Consider the following 6,919-nt stretch of genomic DNA (forward strand, 5'->3'; position numbering starts at 1 on the left):
GGCTTGTTCTTATTCATCGTTGTATCGTCATCTAGTACCTAGATTGCTGTCTGGTGAGTAGTAGATGTTCAAGAGAACCACTTCCTGAATGAATGCAGGATCTTATTTCATTGTCATGTGGCCCTATGGGTGTACCTACCTATGGTAGGTATGGCTGTTGCCTTTTAGGGATGGGGAAGATGGACATCAGAGCGCAGCCTAAGCCCACACTCCTGTCCCCTGACTGCAGATTCCCTATGCTACCGACAGCACCGCATCATCTAGAATCCCAGGGGGACTCCATGTGGCTCTAGGTTCACCTCCACTTCCTCTGCATCAGGCACCGTACCCTACTTGATCTCATGCAGTCCTCATCAGTAGAGTAATTTAAGCACTATTTTCTCTACCACGCAGAGCAGAAACAGAAGCTCCCGCCTTCCTTTGATTAAATTTCATGTCACTCAGGTTTCAACCTCAGAATTTCAACGTTTGATGAGCCAGCTTGCATTTTGTCCGTTCACAGTGCTATTATTTCAATGATTGCTCTGTCTTAATCTTTGCCTTTTGGACCTAAAAGTCTCTATCCCTGTTAACTGAGGTCTATAAAATTCAAAAATTTTAATTGCCGTTTCTCAGACTGCCTCTGGCTCAATGTGAACAGGCCAGAACTGCACAGGTATCCTGTTTGTCAATACATCACTCTTTCATGAGACTTTCGGCCCTCAAACCGTTATTCAGAAGCCCCAGTATGTTCCCCTGCATTTCTGTCTAGAACCATCTTGTGCTGAAGTTCCCAAGAAACTGCGCTAAATCCCAGGTCCTTTTCTCGGTCATTAGTAGTAGCTTGACTTCCTGAGTTTCACGGGCCGAGTTTAGAACTTCATCTCTAGAATCACCCTCTTGCCTTGTCCTGGTTAAAGCTCAGCTCCCACTTTTTCGGCCACTTCCTCAGGTTCATGAGAGCTTCCCATCGGGCTTGTCATCACTGCTCCAAGAGCTTCGTATCATCAGCAAACCTTGGAGAGTTTCTTATGCACTCCCTTCCTCTGGAGTAGTTTTACATGTTAATTAAACAGCCCTTAGCCCTGTCTCTAAGGAACTCCTTTCAGAAATGCGCCATTTATCCCTATCCTTTGTTTCCTGGCTCATTTCCTAGACTCAATAAAATTGTGCCCTCATTCCATCAGACTCATTTTTTCATAGAACAAGATTGCACTTTAGTATATGTTCCTATTTACTCCCTTGTAAAGTTTTCTTTCCATAGACGTTTACTGAGACCTTACTAGGTACCACGAAGCCTTCCCTACCCTTTTTAGTATTTAATTAATGGCTGCTTAATCTTTCTGGTTTTGTTTCACAATAATAGCTATCATTAATTAAAGACTGTGTAGTGGGCAGCTGTGGTTTCTGCTAGCCTATATCTTGGGTTACAAAGTTTGGGTTACTTCGCAAACTCCTTCCCCTGCACTGAGAGGCCTAATGATCTAGGTGAAGCTGACCCCATCCCCTGCCTCAGGTTTGGCACGCGATCAGGCCTGGCTAATCAAACCATTGCATTTCCACAGACCTGTTACTGGCTCAAGAATGGGTAGTAATCCATGTTGGGCCAATGGAGGTCCGCCCAGGACCTCTTGTTGAAATTACTGGGAACCAGCAGTGTTAAGTCTATGTGGCTGTGTGGGCCCATATTGACACCACATGCAGAAAGCCTGAGATGATAACAACACAAAGAGAAGCGGGCCAAGAGATGGAGAGACGTCAATTTCATATGACAATTCAATTTTTGCCTGCCTGGACCCAGCTGTGCCTGAAGCTACCCCCTGGAATTTACAATTTAAGGAATGAATCAGATTAGAATGATGATTTTCCAGGTCCCAGATCTTTCCTCTCCTTCATTTGCTCTATTTTCCAAACACAGAGCATAAGCATTGTTTTAAATAGACACTTACTTTGTTCATTCTTAACCGACTGAACTACCCAGGTGCCCCACTCTGTTCATCCTTTAAAGGACTTGTCTTCAAGCAAACCATTAGCAAAGCAAGACTCATCACTGAATGGTCCAGAAATAAATGGAGAGTTAACAAACCATCATCCAAATTTTTAGATACGGAAGTGGCAGTGACAAAAGGACTTCTGAGTGACTACAACTGATTCCCAAATTTGTATTTTTAGCCAACCCTTCCCCCTGCTCCAGATCGTATTTCTGACTTCTTCCTCAGCATCTCATTCCTAGATCTCCATTTCAAACATCTACTATCCAGCCCTCTGTCTAGACTCAAAAGATCAACATCTGGAGAGAATTGGGTGTCCCCCCACTCCCCTGATGCCAGCCCTAGCATGGGTTTCCTATCTGAGGACCCATTTTGTCCCTAGCAGGTGTGCATCCTGCTTTGGGAAAACACCTGTGGCTCTGGTGTGATAGTCCTAACATTCACACTGGAGAGGTGCTCAAGGAGTAGAAAGGGGGCATTTTCCTAGTGCCTACTCACCCTGCCACCTCCCTGCCTACATCTCTGACGTTACCCCTCTTATTGGACATTCCTGATGAGTTTCTCTTTCTCTTACTCTCTTAGCCAGCTGCTTACCTTTTCTTCTTTTCTATCCAGTGCTCTAAAATCAGTGTCGTCCTATAGAACTTCTACAGCGAACATTCTGTAACTGTGCTGTCTAATATGACAGCCACTAGGCACATGTGACTATTGAGCACTTGCAAGATAGCTAGTGCAACTAAGGAACCAAACATTTAATGTTGTTGCACTTAAATTTAAATAGCTATGAATGATTCATGGTGGCCATATCAGACAATGCGGGACTAGACATCAATCACCCCTACACCATCACTTACAGCTGGGTTCATCTGCCTAGTCCCTGCTCCAGTCCTGCTGGGAGAGTCTAATTCCAAGTAGTGACCCCTTTTGCTCTGTCCAAGACTACTGGCATCAACCTTCCCATGCCCAGCCGAGTCATAAGATGACAGCTCTGATCCTCTTTGCCATCAAGTAAAAAGCCCATCTTCTGTCAAGTTGGTCAAAACCAAGGCAAATTGCTCTTTTGTGGCAAGGCCCTTGGCAGCTGGGCTGGTGGCTGAGGAGAATCTGCTTTTGAAATCCTGCTACAGCTCAGAGCACGCCGGGGAAGCAGTATTCCAATAAGCGAGGCTTCCATGACTCACTGGGGTTAATTAACCCTGTACAACCGAGGTACAGGAGCCACAGACACAAAAGGAACCCTCCCCATCACCTCCTTTTCTGTTGTAGACTTCAAGTCCTAGTTCAAGCCAAGGAAAGAGAATTTGAAGAAAGAGAAGGTAGTAGGTAGGGTCAGATGCATGGCAGTGAAGGTTTAAGGGGAGTGAGGTCCATGACGGGCCTCTGAAGTAGGCTAGCTGGAGAAGAGCTGTGGCCCACATGGTGGGAGCAGCCAGTGGATTACACAATTGAAGAGAAAATGAGAGCAGGGTAATGGAGATGGTACATCCAGACCACTCGCTTTGAAAGCTTAGCATCAAAGGAAAGCGGCGAAGTATCAAAGAAACAACACGGGAGTTCTGTTGGACTCTAGTCCAAGACTCACTTTTCTCATCTGTAAAATGGGCAAGTACTGCCGATACTACCAGCCTCAAAGTTTTATTATGATACTAATGCTATGACAAAGCAGTCGATGCAAGGAAAAAAAAAAAAACTTTGTAAACTGCAAAACTCCTGTAAACAAATAAGACTGGGAGGAAGAGGGAACAGGGCAGTAACTAGAAGGGGGCAGGAGGACCAAGCAAACGTTTTGAGACTACGGTTCTTATTTTAATATTGGGGAGGCCAATACATATTAGGAGAAAACAAGGACAAAGCCTCCCGAGGAGGAGAGACTAAAGGGAAGTGGGAATATCAGAGAACAAACACATAGAGAGGGTTTGGGGGAGAAGAGTAAATGGCATTTTGTGAAACTGAGCAGAGAGCTGGGTGGAGCTGAGAATTCTCAGAGGCACCCCGCTTTTCATTCCCAAGGGAATCCTAAAAAGGATAATATTTCTCTGTGTTGCTCAGAGGTTTATGGTTTATTAAGTGCTGTCACAGACATGACCGCATTTAATTATTCTGCATGACAACTCTGGCTGTGAGGTGTTCTTATCCCCAGTTTACAGCTGAGGAAACTGGGGCACGGACAAGTTGTGGGACCTGCCTGAGGCCACATAGCTGGTGAGCAGCAGCTCGCTGGCATTGGAACCCCCGGATCCCACAGCTATCTGGCTGGGCCTCCTTCCCTCCCTCCTGGCCCTCTCCAAACTGCAACCCGGCCCTTCCCCGAAGCCACACCAACTCCCGCCCTCACTGACTCACTGGGAGGGGGCCCTGTTCTTCTGTACTCCCTAGAGCCAGTTTCTGACCTCCAAGACTCCACCCTCTTTTTCATCCCTTCATCCCCTCCCCTCCCCGCCTCCCCCAACCCTCCCCGCCCGCCCCCCCACCCCCGCCATTTTCTCACTTTCTATTCAGCTGTGAGAAATAAAGGCAGGGGTGTTTATGATGATACTAAGATGGAAGTCACTGCAGGCCTGTCCTGCCCTGCCACTCCCCCGCGCCTGGGAGATTCCCAGGGGAAACAGACAGGCAGCAAGGGCACTGGCCACGGATACAAGCTGTGCTTTGTTTTGGTTTTGCTGGGCCAGCCCAGCACCCCGGGTCCTCTTCTAAAGCTGAGTTGGAGCCCAGCTTTCTAGCCTCAAGGCCTAAGAGGGTCTCTTTCTCCCCGTCTCTCTAAGTCTCTGTTTCTCTGTCTCTCCCTAAACCCTCCTTTGTTTGGGGGATGTTTCCTCCTAGCCACTAACTGACTCCAGATGCAAAGGCAGTGCACTAGGTGTGGGCGTAAGGAAGAGAGGAGCACATTCTTGTGTGTCATTTTTTTTATGCTCAGTGACCCCTGCACACAAGCAAACTTGACCTAACCGTTGCCCTGGAATCTGACCAATCAGATTAGTATTCCATCTACTTAAGGCGGAGAGCAGAGAAGAGTCAAGGAGACTTTCCTGGTGTGGGCAGCTGAGCTGGGCCTTTCTCTGCCAACCTCACTTTTCCACAGTCACTGCCTGATCCCCTGGGCCGCTATGTCTCTCCCTCTCCGATCCAAACTTTACCCCCCTCCCAAGACATCCACCTTTCGGAAAAGGAAATAGGCCAAGTCGTTCCCCTATTTATGATCTCTCAGCAAGGCTGATGACAAGGGACACTGGTAAAAATGACAGTCCTCGGAGTGTGAAAGGGGGCCTGGGCCATCTATGTTTCATATCTGGACAAATTCACGTGCAAATGGTTAGCCAGCCTATATTAATTTCCTGGGGAGACTGAATGCATTTTAAACCAGACTCACCCTCCCTTTCAGAGGCCTTATCTTTCAGTGGCTCTGCATTACCTACAGGTAATGCAAAGCCTACAAGGCTTTCTTTAGTCTGGCCCTGCCTGCTACTTCAGCCCCGCTGTCACTGCACCCCACCCCCCATTCTGAATTCTAAACTATTGCCATTTGTCAGACACCCTAAAGCACCTTTCAAGCCTTTATATGCAAATCCATCCCTCTCAAATACATTCTCCCTTCTCACCGGCAAACTCTTATTCGCCCTTCAGAGCCCAGATGGGCCCTCTTGGTAAGGTCTTTCTGACCCTCTGTCGATACACCTGGTTGTTTCCCTCTCTGTCATCTTACAGCACCATATGCACATGCATCACCCTCTGCCACATAAAAGGGGCTGCCTCTCTGTGCTAAGACAACATCAGTCCTCAGCAGTTACAGATGATGGTAGCTCGGGCCAGCGTGCAGAAAGAACGAATTGAGAGATTACCAAGAGGCGAGGGATGGGCTGTGGGGGTGAGGGAGGCAGGTGTCAGGCAGCTCCTAGGTTTGGGGCTGGTGAGTCCTCTTCCCTCCCGGATTAAGATCCCTCTCTCTCTCTCTCTCTCTCTCTCACACACACACACACACACACACAATGGCTGGCACACACAGATATTCAGTAAATGACCATGGTCACAAAGTAGTCCAATCCAGAAGCGTGGTTCAGAGGTGGCATTTGAATCTTTGTTGTGTGACTTTGGGCACAGAATTCAAGCCCTTACCCCTTAGTTTCTCATCTGTTAACAGGGCAGTTAGTTTCTCATCTGTTAACAGGGCATTAATAATAGTATCGACCTCACAGGTCTGGTGTGAGGAATAAAGGACATGAAGTATGTCAACTATGTCTGGTAAGGACCCAATAAATGTGACTTGTTATTGTTAGCATTTCCGTTCATGTAATTATCGATAATTTTATATCCATTAAAAAAAAAACAGAAACCTTCTGGGTCAGAGCCTGGCTGGCCTGGCAGGCGGCCCAAGGGAGGAGAGGGGCCCCAAGTCTCAGGCATGGGCGTGGAAATAAAGTCTGTGGCTCAGGGCCTTTGGCCTGGGGGTTGGCAGGGACCGTGCATGGACTAGGAAAGAAGAGAAAAGAGAGAGGAAGAGAGGGAATGTAAGAAGAAATAGAGGCAGAAAAAGAGAGGGTGGCGGGGGAGAGAGAGAAAGCCACCACGGTGGCCAGGGAACCAGCTCCCAGGGAACAGAAACCCTGCAAACCGGTCTGGGCAGTCCCCGAGCCAGGCCCGGTCAGCTGGTGTGGCCACATCCAGAGGGAGCAGACTGACTTCGGCAGGGCTGCCCTTGGGCGATGCCTGAGGCCTACTCACCCTGCCTGGGAGGCATGTCTGGGACTCTCCCGGCCTGGCCCATGACAGCCTTTCCGGGTCTGGGAGAGAAGCACTGCTTTAAAGAAAACTGGGGCACACACTCTACTACAAAAAAGCCATACCACTTGAAGTCTGACAGAGCTAGATTTCAGACTCTGCTCCCACAAGGGTGCCAAGACCATTCAAGTAGGAAAGACAGTGTTTTCAATAACGGTGCTGGGAAAAATGGA

This window comes from Panthera tigris, chromosome D4 (assembly GCF_018350195.1).
Source record: "Panthera tigris isolate Pti1 chromosome D4, P.tigris_Pti1_mat1.1, whole genome shotgun sequence".
NCBI classification, from domain to species: Eukaryota; Metazoa; Chordata; class Mammalia; order Carnivora; family Felidae; genus Panthera; species Panthera tigris.